The following is a 13,918-nucleotide window of genomic DNA, read 5'->3' on the forward strand; positions in this document are numbered from 1 at the left end:
ATCAGACTATTCCTTCTCTTCCCATGTTCTGATCATTTACACATGATTGGGTCACATTTAACCCTATGGCACTTAGTAATGTGAGTTCATCTGGAAATTCTCTCATACAGCCAAAGAGAGTCAGGATGAGAGTTTTAACTCTTTTTTAGGGGATACAAGGAAAGGAATTCCATATCCTGAAAGAACATAGAACAAAGTGTGCCACTTGCTTGGGAGCTTGGCTCCTGCTGCTGGAGGAAAGAGCCTCAATCCCATACTAATGAGGAGGCAGAGGTGAAAGAAAGAGCATGATTTAAAATATTTCTTGGTTTTTTTCCATATTTCTCCTCTTGAGTCTGGGAATTGCATTGTCACCTCATTTGAGCTAACTAATACTTTAGCTTCTGTATCTAATGATGTTTTAAATACTATGTGAGGTTAGTTATTCAGCCATAACAATGTGGGAGTTTAACTCTCTTCTCTCCTTGAAGCTGATTTCTAGTTAGAGACAGAGAAGAGAATTGTGTCTTAACAAAATACAAACTGCTTTTGTGATGACACACATTTTTTACTTACTGTAAGCACTTAATTAGTACATGTGGAGTCACATTGATTTCTTGCAGGGCACAGTGTATGTTAAGGAAGTCATAGAAACAGAATGTCACTTCTAAGACTAAGTTATGTCCCAATTCAAAATGTGCTACAAGATTGTGCACTGCTAAAATTTTTTGAGGGTGTGTTCTAATCCCAGTTATTTTATTATTAAGATAGAGTCTTATTCTGAGGCTGTTTGTCCAGAGCTGTGTTTTACATTCAGGGCAACAACAGCTACACTTTGAAAGGATCATATATTAAGACTATCCTTGAAGTGGGAGCTCTACATTGATATGATTTTCTTTAATGTTAGTATATGCTCATGTCTTTGCCTCTGAATGTCTAAGTCTTGTTTATGTCAGTGACCTTAGCCTTCTTGAATGGTAGTTGTTGCTTCCTGAAGGTCTCTTCCAACTTGGTTTATTCTATTCTGTTCAGTAAATAATACTGTTTTATTTGAAAATAGTAAAAAAAATAATCCCCAAAACCAAACCACCACCACCAAAACAACACAGAAAACCCCACTTCAAAGCTGTCATTGTATTTTCTGTTAAAGTTTTCAATAGTCTGAACACCTAACACTTTAAATCAAAATATACCTAATCCATCCACCTCCTGGCTAATGTTTCAGAATAATCAAGAGTTTCTTTCGTGGCCTCTCTTACTGCTACAGCTTCATCTTTTTAACAGGAATATCCTTCAGTTCTTTGGGACAGCTAGAACTCAGGTTTTAAACAGAGTAACTGAGCAAAGCATTTTCTCCAGTACTAGCCTTACTTACCAACTGTCTTTATTTTGCTGATTCAACAACATCCAGAACACAGCAACTCGTGGCAATTTTGTTTATCCAGAGAAGCAGACAATGTTCAGTTGAACTGTCTGGAGGGCACTGACTAAATTTTATGTTGTCATGCTTCTAGGTGTGTTGTTTTAGGTTTTTTTTGGTTAGTACTCATCTTTGAATGTCCCAGATTCCCATGTCCATGTTAGTGAGGGGTTTGGAACACAAGCCCTATGAGGAAAGACTGAGGGAGCTGGGGCTGCTTAGCCTGGAGAGGAGGAGACTCAGGGGTGACCTTATTGCTCTCTACAGCTACCTGAAGGGGGGTTGTAAACAGGCAGAGGTTGGTCTCTTTTCCCAGGCAACCAGCACCAGAACAAGAGGACACAGTCTCAGGCTGCACCAGGGGAAGTTCAGGCTGGAGGTCAGGAGGAAGTTTTACACAGAGAGAGTGATTGCCCATTGGAATGGACTGCCCGGGGAGGTGGTGGAGTCGCCGTCACTGGAGGTGTTCAGGAGGAGACTTGACAGGGTGCTTGGTTACATGGGTTAGTTGATTAGGTGGTGTTGGGTGATAGGTTGGATGCGATGATCTTGAAGGTCTCTTCCAACCTGGTTTATTCTATTCTATTCTATTTTGATCCATGTAAATACATTTTAAACATGTTCCCTTATCAAAATTCTCTAGAAATAAAGCTAAACAAGCTGTATTTAAACAAGTTAGAGAGGGTTTTAAAGCCTTCAAATTTTGGACATATTTGTCTACATGACATTGGCTGAGTTAGGAATGAATTATGAAACTAGAAGACATTCCTCTAACTTGTTTTACAGTTGCATGGCTACAAAGTAGAAAATGCATGCTCTTAAACACTTTTAAACACACAAACCAAAAGAGAAAGTAAACCAAATAATTTGTTAGTTCTTTGAAACTTCCTTCTTTGTTGTCTTGTGGCCAAACTTTATGTAATACTATCAGTTCACTGGCCAAAATAGCTTAAGGTATTACATTTATTTTCCTTCTCTGTCCAAGCAATGCTCAAGTTGTGTTACTTTTGACCTCTGGACGAGAAGTGCTAGCTTTTCCTCCTGAAGGAGGTATTTGTCATGTTAAAATTTAACTAGGTATGATGATGCACAGCACCAAATGGCAAATGCCAAATGGCAAACTAATTTAGAAGTGGAAGAATGAGCTTTAGTAGATATCAGGACAGATTTTGTATTAAAATAACTAACTAGAATGAACAGAAGATTATAATTCAGTTATATATCTTAAATATACAGGGCATAACTACACAGCAGAGGAATTTTTGTGTAGATGTGCAGTGCAGATGGGAGTAGTTAATATGAAATAGATATTAGTAAATATTAATATGAAGTAAATAGGTTGGACTTGATGATCTCAAAAGTCTCTTCCCACCTGGTTAATTCTATTACATTACTAAACTAGTTAATTTGTCCAGCAAGTCATCTTATAAACCATTGATAAGTGTTACTAGAAAAGTTGTTTGCCTGTGCCAAAGAAGTCTTGTTCACAATGGTGTTGCTTTACTCCTTTAGAAATTCTGGTGTCAGGAACCATAAATTTATTGAAAGACTCTTTTTGAAACAAATAGTAGAAGGAAAGTTGTCAGGGTAGGCTGCACAGAGCAGATGCTCATGGCTATTTTTGGAACTCGTGTGGACAGTGTGAGAACCTTCTCTGCTGCAATAACCAACCACAGGACTGAATTAATTTGCATAATGACCAGGTTCCTTGCAATTCATTGTTGCCTGTGAAGGGAAAGGGGAGGCTCTAGGTTTCTTCTGAACAACCACAGCGTTCAAAACCTTTACTCTTTGCTCTCTGTGATGTGAAGAGTGTAATTGGAATTCCTCTAAGTAATGGTGACATAAAATCAGTTTATTGTGTAAAAGATTAGCTGGGGTAAAAAAATTTTTGGGGTTTGTGGTGTTTTTATGGTGTTTTGTTTTGTTTCTTTTACCATCTACTCACCTATAAATTGGAGTGGTAGTTATTGTGAGTAGTGACCCAGTTTGCTTAATGGATGTGATCCTGTTTGTCTGTAGAGCTGAATGCTGCATATGTAAATTGTCAGGTGGAAGTTACATCTTTCCTTTGGTATGAATGTCACATTACCAATATTTGCAATATCTTCTTCTACTTTTTTTTTAATTGAAAAGAAACAAACAAACCCCCTTCAACCCTCCCCCCCAAAAAAACCCCAACCCCAAAAACTAACAAAAATACATTTACACTAATGTCTGTTCTACCTGTCTTAAACTGTGTTTCTTTCAAACTCAGTGCTCTCTGTCCAAGAGTTAGAGGTGCTGAGGGATATGTTGGTTGTCTTGTATTGTACAACAGACCAGACTGGTACTATGTAAATGGCAGCAGAGGCTAGTAGCAGAGAAAATAGCTGGATTTGGTTTTGTGTGTCTGCACACAGGTAGGTGAACATACCAGGCTCCAACAGTTGGCTTCACTCCAGGCTTTTTCTCCCCTGTTTTACTAGTACTACTGTTAGGTCTGTCCCATCATTTAGGCTCAAAGGTTCCACCCTTACTTACTTGTGACCGGAAGCAAATCCAAATCTTCAGCTGCCTTGAGGATTGCAAATAAAGATTTCAGCCCCTCTGCTGAAGTATTTATAGCTTTTATTGCTTCTGTGGTCTTGGCTGCTCCTAAAACTGTGGCTCAAGTCAAGGAACAACTTGTGTAAATGCAGTGATGACTGGAGGATGTTTTTCAGTACTATGAAGCTTTTCTGGCATGCAGACTAATAGTTACCCTTCCTTGGGTATGCACAGAGAGGATACTCTTTCCTTGCTACCCCAGAAGGTATAGACCCACTTCCTCTGATAATTCAACATTACCTACCAGCTTTGATGGCAGGATCACACAGAATGAAGGACCACTTAGTATTTGAATGATTGTTTGGGGGTGCAGGGTGGGGGAAGAGATAAGTACTGTGGTAGGTCCTAGGTGATATTTTCCTCTTGGTGCACATAGAAGAATCTCTTATACATGCAAGGACCTCAAAATTTACAGTATTTTAATGAGCTGATGTGTAGCTATATACTGAAAATGGTCTGACCCTGATGGAGGAACGGTAGGGAACGTCTGAGAGTTTGGACCCTTTTGCATTGTTTTCCTGCTCAGAATGCTTATCCCTATTAGTATTTTACAACATCATTTGAGTTAGCAGACTTGCCACTGATCACAGGTATCATTGTTGACAACCATGGGAAAAATTAGGAAACTAAAGTATTTCTTGCCTTGCTTAAAGAGACCTTGCAAGCCATAGCCTTGAAGATTCCTATTCCATCTGTGTATAGTTTTTTTAAGGTAAGCAGGTGAATCAATCAAAGTTCATTTTTTATTCATCAGACTCTCTGATGTTGTGTTCCAAAGAAGGACAGCAAGTGTCTGAGCCTTCAGGTTTCATTTCATACTGCTGCTCAGTATTCAGAGACCTTCCAGTTAATTAATCACTCTTCATGGTGCTTCTCTCATCTTAATTGTATGGTTTGATTAAGTGTTTTCTGAGAAGCAATAATAATAATAAATTCAAGGTGCAGTGTATGGAATTTTTTGTGTCCACATTTTAAACAGTTAATGGTGGGAGCTGCAGTAATAATTGTGGTGTGTGAAATTATCAATACATTGAATCAGTCCCAGAAAAGAGATGAGGTTATATTTATGGCCTGGAAAACAGAAATGGAGAGAAGATCCTTCCCCATTACTCTTTATATTTTCTTAGGGAAGGAATGTGCCTGGCAGGTAGAGGGGGCATCAGCCATGTCTGTGTGCTCTTTTGGCTGCTGCTCCAGTCTGTCACCATGGGCAAGAATTTGAGGTTTCTAGTGCCTGGGAAGGGAGCTGAGTGGACAGAGGACCCATGGTTTTTTGGTTGATTCCACCTCAATAGTTTTTTATTGGCTGTATTACAACAACTTAGTCCTCTGTTAAAGAAGGTCTAGTTGTTGGCCTGTCATTCCCCGGAGGAGGTGACACATCCTTAGCCTTTCCAAGTAAAGCCTAGTGAGAAAAACCATTTTTTTTGTCTAGGGAAAAGAAAGGGGGCTGTTCTCAGCAAAAAGGAAAAGGCACAAACCCTTTCCTTGAAAAGTCAAAAAGAGGTTTTCCTGTTTCATTCAGGCTGCAAATGACTGCAAGAGTCACATTGTGGTTAATCCCCACTACTCCATGAAAAGTCATTAGCAATTTGAGCCTGATCATGCAGTGCTCAGTACCCAGAGACCTTCAGCACCTTTCAGAACTAGACCCTTTGTGTGTGTCTTGTAGAACATTCAGTTGTGCCAGGCTTGCTTGGTTTCTGTTCAGTTCATAAGAGGCCGTGTGAAAACTGCTTTTTGTTTGGAGTCATGTGAGCTCTATATCTGGTTGTGCCTCAAAACCACTGACTTTGCCTGGTTTTAGCTGAAAAAAAAGTAAATGAGATAGATGTCAGAATGCCAAGCCAATTTCTTAATACTAAGAGATAAATGTTACCCTAAACCAGGCAGATGAGCTTCCCTGGGTTTTGGCTTTATCTTGAACATTGTACATAATGTTTTCATTACAGACAGAAAACAATCTTCAAAGTTGCAAAATCAAGTATTAATGTATTAGGAAATACTAGAAGTCAAGTTGTGCAATTTGAAGTCCACATATTTTAGGAATAGGATCATATTTAGTTGAAGAACTGCCTAATATTTTTCCAATAAATCTGCTTCTTTTTTCTTGCTAGAAAATGGATAGGGAGGAAACACTGTGCAGATACTTAATATCTTGTTCTCTTTCCATTTTCTTATGATTTTTATTATCATTATTTTTAGTTCCTGCTCTGCTATTAATTAAATCAAGGATTCCTAGGGTACTCATGGTGTCGAGAGCTTTGCAATCATAGTTTTCTGGATTATTTGCATGCTCATTTATCTTCCCAAAATCACGATAAGGTCAAATTATTTCCATTTTAAAGAAGAGAATCTGAGATTAAAAGAGACAGTAAAAGTGCTAAGTATGAGAGGATCAAGGCATATTTTCCATATTATTTAGCATTAAGGTTGAACCAATTTTTTTTTTCAATGAAGGAAAAAAAAAGATTATGTATGAAAGTCCTAAGATAAAACAATGTTGCTTAGTTGAAGGCATTGTAACATTTGCTTGAAACAAGTAATTGCTTTTTCATTCCAAATAAAACACGTTATTTTTGTGCACTTGCCTGAAAATCTAAGTGATTGATATATACATATACATACATACATATAAACCCCCCAAACATTTACTTTTGTTGTATTTGGTCTAATGACTCAGTATTTGGAAATCTCTATTCATTGTATTTTGCTTGCAAGAAGCTGAAGACATATGTTCCACTTCAATTTGTTTGGTGAGGGGTGGAAATTTCATCATCTTCTCTTGAATCTGCTCTACTTCATGTAAAAGTTAAATATCCATGAAGTACACTCTGGGATGCTACCATCTTACCTCTCAGGTGGTTGCCTTGACCAGATGTTTACAGGATCATTCTCCTACTGTCTCAGTACTTACATTGATGGTTTAGATTGAAGGGGATACTTGAAGACAAGAAGTCTTGAGGGAGGCCTTCTGATACTTTATAGGGCAATAGTTAGGCCATCCAATTCCAGTCTTTATGCCGATAGATGTTTAAATTTCTATACACAGTACTGACAGGAGAGAGAGAAAGCTTTTTCTGAGTCTACCTGCTGCAGAGTAGCAGGAAGATGATGGCAGGGGAGTTCTCCTGATAGAAAACTTTATAGGCTTTAGGGCAGAGGAAGTTTATGAATATAGATTTCCAGTGTGCAGGATGAGTTTTTTGGCAGTTTGTTCCCTGTCCTAGCTTCTTCTCTGTTTATGTGAAGCAACTCTTCCTTCTCTGTATTTCTAATCTTAGTTCTGGACACATAAGAAGGTTAATTCAGAGGGACCCTAAATACAAGCATGCTTCTGGAACACTGGTGAGCTATCAGTTCTCCTTACTTTTTCAGTTGACCTGTTTCTCCATGGTCCATACTAGTGCCTGCCTGGCATCCCTACTACAGTTATCAAGTTTAGTATCTTTCCTTAGAATTACATCTAGTCCTGCCATTTCCACCTCCTACTGCTGTCACCTTTATATTGTAATTCATCCTCACATCTTTTTTTTGGGCAGTGCAAACTATCCTTTTACTTGTCTGTGAATAGGTACATTTCAGCTACTCACCTACAGCCTCAAAGTCATTTTATCCAGCACTAGTTGGGTAATGTCCATCATCTTGTCTCAGAATGGCTGCTCACTGATCTCCAGTCTTAGCTCCTTAAACATTTTTCACCTGTTCTTTGAATTAATTTGACAGCTAATCAGGCTGCTGTTCCTTCTGCTCATTGCTTCTCTCTCTCTATCCCTGTCTGCTACTGAGAGAAAGTTTAGCCTCCTTGTCCAGACAGTCTTGGTCTGATTGACCTTCAAGTCTCCCTCATTTCCAGTCTTCCAGGTGTTTGTGTTTTTTCAGATGTTCTGCAAATTGTGTAGTTAGTCAGTGTGCAGCCTTAGAGCATATTAATAGAGGATTATTAGTAATATTTAATCTGTATCCTGATAAAGTTTGTTGGCAGCAGGTCCTTTCCTTTTTTTTCCTCAATGCTAAGGCTCTTAGATTATGGCAATAAATATTTTTCCCCCTATGCCTGTGCTTTGAGTGCAGCCAAAAATTTACATTAAGATTTTGGAAGCTAATTGTTCTGTAAAAACCTTTGTTTAAATAGTAGGGGTCTGAATAAGTATTTTTGTATGTGGCAACAGGATTTTATAACAGAAAGTTTGAAATAATAAAAATTAGGTGTTAGGAGCCCCACCTTTGGTTTGGAAAAGTAGCTTTAAAATGTGACAACTCCCTCTTCAGTAGTTGTAGGTACTTAAAAGTGTATAAATAAACTTTTATTTGTTTGTGAAGGTACCACAAACAAACTTTGTCTTTTCCTAGTTTTTGAGTGATGTTGTTATTTCAGATAGCAGTCATAAAACATTTATTTCACTATCTAGCACTTAGAATGTCTTTGGGGAACTTGTAGCGTTCAGTTGGTTCCTACAACAAAACCTGGGAAAGTTTTGGCCTGCAGCGTTGGCAAAAATAGAAATTACATTTTTGTAGCAAAGATCATATGTGAGGGATTTAAAAGACCCCTTAATTACACAATTATAAGGTACTAGCAATAGTTGAAACTCTACTAATAGTTGAAAAACCTGCAGGGGGGGGCTGGGCAATGTGCTTAAAAACTATGAATTTTAAGAAGCTGCTGGCTCAAATATCTAGATTGCTGAAGAATGTGATTTTTTTTGTTGTGTTTTGGGGTGTTTTTTCTAATGAATTGGTAATATGAAGAGCATTTCCATTGTTGTGAATGTAGGAGCCTGTGTCTAAAGATGTCAGTCACCAGTGGCATCCCCCAGGGATCAGTGCTGGGCCCCGTCCTCTTTAACATCTTCATTGATGATCTGGATGAGGGGGTTGAGTCAGTCATCAGCAAGTTGGCAGATGACACGAAGTTAGGAGCAGATGTTAGTCAGTTAGAGGGTAGAAAGGCTCTGCAGAGGGACCTTGATGGACTGGACAGATGGGCAGAGTCCAATGAGATGGCATTTAACAAGTCCAAGTGCCGAGTGCTGCACTTTGGCTATGGCAATACCATGCAGAGCTACAGGCTGGGGTCGGAGTGGCTGGAGAGCTCCCAAATGGAGAGGGACCTGGGGGTGCTGATCAACAGCCACCTGAATATGAGCCAACAGTGTGCCCAGGTGGCCAAGAGGGCCAATAGCATCCTGGCCTGCATTAGGAATAGTGTGGCCAGCAGGAGCAGGGAAGTCATTGTGCCCCTGTACTCTGCTTTGGTTAGGCCACATCTTGAGTACTGTGTCCAGTTCTGGGCCCCTCAGTTTAAGAAGGACATCAAAACACTTGAGCGTGTCCAGAGAAGGGCAACAAGGCTGGTGAGAGGCCTTGAACACAAGCCCTATGAGGAGAGGCTGAGGGAGCTGGGATTGTTTAGCCTGGAGAAGAGAAGGCTCAGGGGAGACCTCATTGCCCTCTACAACTACCTGAAAGGTGGTTGTAGCCGGGAGGGGCTTGGTCTCTTCTCCCAGGCAACCAGCACCAGAACAAGGGGACACAGTCTCAAGCTGCGCCAGGGGAGGTTTAGACTTGAGGTGAGGAGAAAGTTCTTCACCGAGTGAGTCATTCGTCATTGGAATGTGCTGCCCAGGGAGGTGGTGGAGTCACCGTCCCTGGAGGTGTTCAAGATGGGATTGGACGTGGCACTTGGTGCCATGGTCTAGTCATGGGGTCTGTGTTGATAGGTTGGACTCGATGATCCTCGAGGTCTCTTCCAACCTTATTTATACTATGATACTGTGATGTGTATATCTATAGTTGCACTTTCTGATGTTGTAGGGAAAGATACATTTAAGCAGAACACAGTTTGCTCAATAAACTAACAAAAATGTGAAAGGTCCAAACCTGCAATACCTCTGTTGTGCCAAATCAGTCAGTTGCAAAACATGCCCAAATACCCAGGCATGTTCCTCCTGGTTTTGCCAGGGTTCTAATCAGTTTCTGGCAGATTTTTTTAACTTTTTATTTATTTTTTTGGGGGGTTACATATAGAAGAGGAGACCTCTTCTGAAAGGGCTGTCACTTATGTGCAAATTTAAAAGTGAGCTTTTAACTCTTCTTTAAAAAGGAGTTATTATGTATAAGCTTCTATATTCGTATCTGGGCAAACTTTTAAATCATCTGGAAAACTAAAAGCAAGATACTACTGATGGCAATTGCTGCCTAAAACCAATTAGTCCACCTCAGTAACTCCTCTAAATAAGAGAGGGGTCTTGCACAGGACAAGTTGAAAAGTTACAGTCATCTTTTACAAGGTTGCCCACCCCAGCTAACATTTTCTCCAGCAGTTTACCATGGGAATTGGATTTGCCAGACTAGATGTGCAAATAAACAACATGTAACTCTTCCAAGACATATTTTTCAGTACCTCTGGAATCCTTTAAGTATGCATGTGGCTTTGCAAATAATAGAGTGTCATTTTCAGCTGTCCAAGAATGTGTCCATTAGATTTGCTTGATGCCTTGAAACTGAGAATTTTAAAGGACCATGCTACAAGGGATTTTAGAGATGCCCAAGTAACTCTGAAAACAATACTGAAGAGCAGTCACATTTATCTATTTCTTGGCTATCCTGAGCTACTGCTTAAAGCAAATAGTTCCATGCAATTAAGCAAGCCTGCATCTATTTTGGACTCTTGGAAAAAGTAGCATCTCGGGGGGGGGGGGGGGGGGGGGGGGGGGGGGATAAAAAAAAAGAGAAATACAGTTTAGACACAAGAATATTTCTCAAGAATGGCTTTGTAGGTTCAGGACATTAACAGAAAGGGTGTTAGCTTTGGTTTCTTTAGGCAAATTAAATGCTCAAAGGAGATGTGTTTTTACTGTGTGGAAAAAAAAAAAGGTGAACAGAGAATGGCAAAACACCCCCAATTTTATTTACTATTTTTCCTCCCTCCCTGTTTTCCTCTACCTTCTCATAAGGCAGCAAGGAAATTGATTCACCGTGTCAGGGGGACTTCAGAAGGAAGCTCATTAAATATTGCTACAGAATTCCTATAAGAATTACAGAATATCAATCAGTGGAGGCCTTTAAACAAAGATGTTTGTCTGCTATGTGGAAGGGAAAATGACTGATGGCTTTCCAAAGTGCCTTCAGCAGCTATTTTTAAATGACTTCAACTCTGCTGACTATTTGTTTTCATTTGCAAATGAAAAAGGCAGCCAGTAGAATTTATCTGAATTTATTTAATTAAGAATCTACGCTGTTAAGTTGCAAGTGCTGCCAAAGAGAGGTTATTTTATGAAGATTCAGTAGCTGTAAATGTGAACAAAGGACCTCAGAACTTCCACAACAGCTCCTGTACATTTGCAGCTTTCTTTTTCCTCCTTTCACCCATCAGTGATGCTTCCTTCCCTTGTGTCTCTGCTCTTGTGTGGTTTTACTTATGGTCTTTTGTAACCAGGAGTCAGTGCAAAACCAGGGAGTGAGAGAAACATGGTGACAACATTTTTTTTAAGGTTTATTTTGATTTTTGTTTGTTTCTTCTTTGGTTAGGTGGTTTTTTTTTGGTGGGTTTTGTTTGGGTTTTGTTTGTTTTGCCAGTCAGGTAATGGTTATATATTGGCCTGTTCTGTGTGGAAGAGATGGAGCTTACCATCATTCGTTACATGAGTTTGTAGCCAAAAGCTTGCCATGAAGGATTATGTTACAAAATCATGGAATAATCCTCAGTATTTTGTGCTGTGTAGTTCTCATTTTATGAACATTTAATGATGAGTGAGCAACAGAGTACAAGTTTACAGACTGCCTAAAAGGTTCAATATGACTTTTTAGAGCAATCAGATTGACTTACATTTCTTCCAAGTGCTTTCAGTTCACAGCTGCTTCTGTGTGTTGAACTAATTTGTCACTCTAAAGGTGAATAAAAGGGAAGTTTTTGTCACTTCATGACTTCTTCAGAGGAACAGGGAAAAAAAAATGCAAAAAGACTGAAGGAGTCATTAGAGATACTGAGGGAATACCAAGAAACCATAGAGCAGAGGTGAGTGGAACGGTACCAAAAGTTATTTGACAGGATTAAACTCTTAGTCTTGGTTAAGAATAAGTTGCCATGACTTCACTGAAAGAGGGCGAGGGAAAATAGGTCAGGAATGGCTAGAGGAGAAGTGGGATGTTCCTTTTTTATCCATCACTGTCTCTCACTATAGATGTATGTATATGTGTGCTTGTGTATAAAAATGAGAAAAAGCATTATCTATCTATATATCTACCCAGGAGCTACCAAGTATTGTCACAGCACATATAGATAACCAAAGGACTGACTTTAATGAGGCACAAGGGGTAGATGCAAGAAATGTGTGTCATTTGCAAGCAGTACTAGGAATTTTAGAGAAAAGTCTGAGGAAATTTAAGTCTTTTGGTTTGAAAAGCTGTGTGAAAATGCATAATGAATGAAGCAATATTCAATCCTATCAGGACTTTAAGAAGAAAGAAATGGGCTGATTAGCAGAAAATGTGTCTTGGCTAGGACTAATTTATTCTGCTGTGTGTAGGTTACAGAAAATATTTGCAGGAGGAAAAAAACTTTAGAGTTGTGAGTAATGCTCTGGCTGAGGGATTCTCACTAATGTGGCCACTGGGAATTGCCTCTCTTACTGCTAAAAAAAATAAGTGGATTCTGAGGAGGAATTCTTATTGTTTGAGAGAATTTTATTACTGATCCTTTACTCTACTACAAGCAGAAATAAGTCTTTCTAGTCATTGAGTGCTGATGGCTGCAGACTGTGAGTGAGTATCCAGCAATAACTGCAAAAGGCTGTTTGTAGCCCTTTTAGGGGCCTATGGGTATGTTATGTTTCTTATTTTGGAGTCTACAGGAAACCTTAAAGTGAGCTGTGTACAGGACACAGATTCTGGATCTTTTCTCAGTTCTGGATATTTAACAGATTTGGACTAGATGACCTTTAAAGGTCCCTTCCAACCCAACTCCTTCTATGATTGATTCTCTGTAACTTTCAGAAAAGTAGAAGTGTTAGCTCACCTTGTCTTCTAGTGAGTTCAGCTCCTGTACTCTTGTTAATTTCAAAGAACATATACTTTGAGTGACTAAATCTGCTACAAATTCACTGGAAGATTATTAAACTTAATAGCTGTATCTATGTTTGCTCTGTGGATGATTTCAGTGATTACCACACTGCAGCACTGGAGAAAAAAAAATGCACCTGACAACCAACTTAACTATTTCGTTTCCTAAATGTTAGAATCTAGAGAGGAAGAAAAATAGTCTGAACAGAATCCTTTCTTTCTAAGGCATTCTCTTTCTCAAAGATACATGCCAACTATATGGTGTTAACACTATCAGTGTCATTCTTTCTCTTGTCATCATGTAAAAAGAGCTATGCGGGTTAGTAAACCAAAAGAGGGTTCATGCACAGTCATTCAGTGCAACTTCTGCTTGTCTCCTTCACTCCTCCTAAGGTTTGAGATTGCATAATATGGATGCAAGTAAGCCTAGAACCTTATTAATATGTAATTTGAATTATATGTTTCTAGGTTTTGACATTCATTTAAGCAACATAGTGTACAGTATGTGTAGTATATATAATACACTGGGGCTTACCATGATGAAGGTTATTCCTGTTAAAATAGATGTTTGCATCCTGTAAAAGGGAGAGGTCTCCCACACATTTTTTTTTACAGTTCTGTACCATGTAAGTTCTCTTCTAAGAGGAATTTTTCTTCATTAACTCAGTGAAGCTCAGGAAATCTCCTTTATTTGGCAGCAACCTTTTTAATATAAAGTCCTGTAAATTATAGAACAGGATATTTGATTTGTGTTTTATAACTGCAAATAGTTTCACAGTTCCAATATTGTTAGTACACAGACTGTTGCTAAACTTGTTACCCAAGACAATATTGCACCATTCTATGCATTTTCTTGTCTCAAGAGGT

At 39.0% G+C, this 13,918-nt stretch overlaps 1 protein-coding gene across 1 annotated transcript in view; it reads left to right on the top strand.

Annotated features, from left to right (window-relative positions):
- The window catches only part of LOC137450986 (sodium- and chloride-dependent GABA transporter 3), a 111,772-nt gene that overhangs the window by 6,341 nt on the left and 91,513 nt on the right, over nt 1-13,918 (top strand). The gene's annotated exons all lie outside the window — the stretch shown is intronic.

This window comes from Melanerpes formicivorus, unplaced genomic scaffold, assembly GCF_026170545.1.
Source record: "Melanerpes formicivorus ecotype bairdi unplaced genomic scaffold, bMelFor1.0.p_v2 SCAF_38, whole genome shotgun sequence".
Classification (NCBI taxonomy): Eukaryota; Metazoa; Chordata; class Aves; order Piciformes; family Picidae; genus Melanerpes; species Melanerpes formicivorus.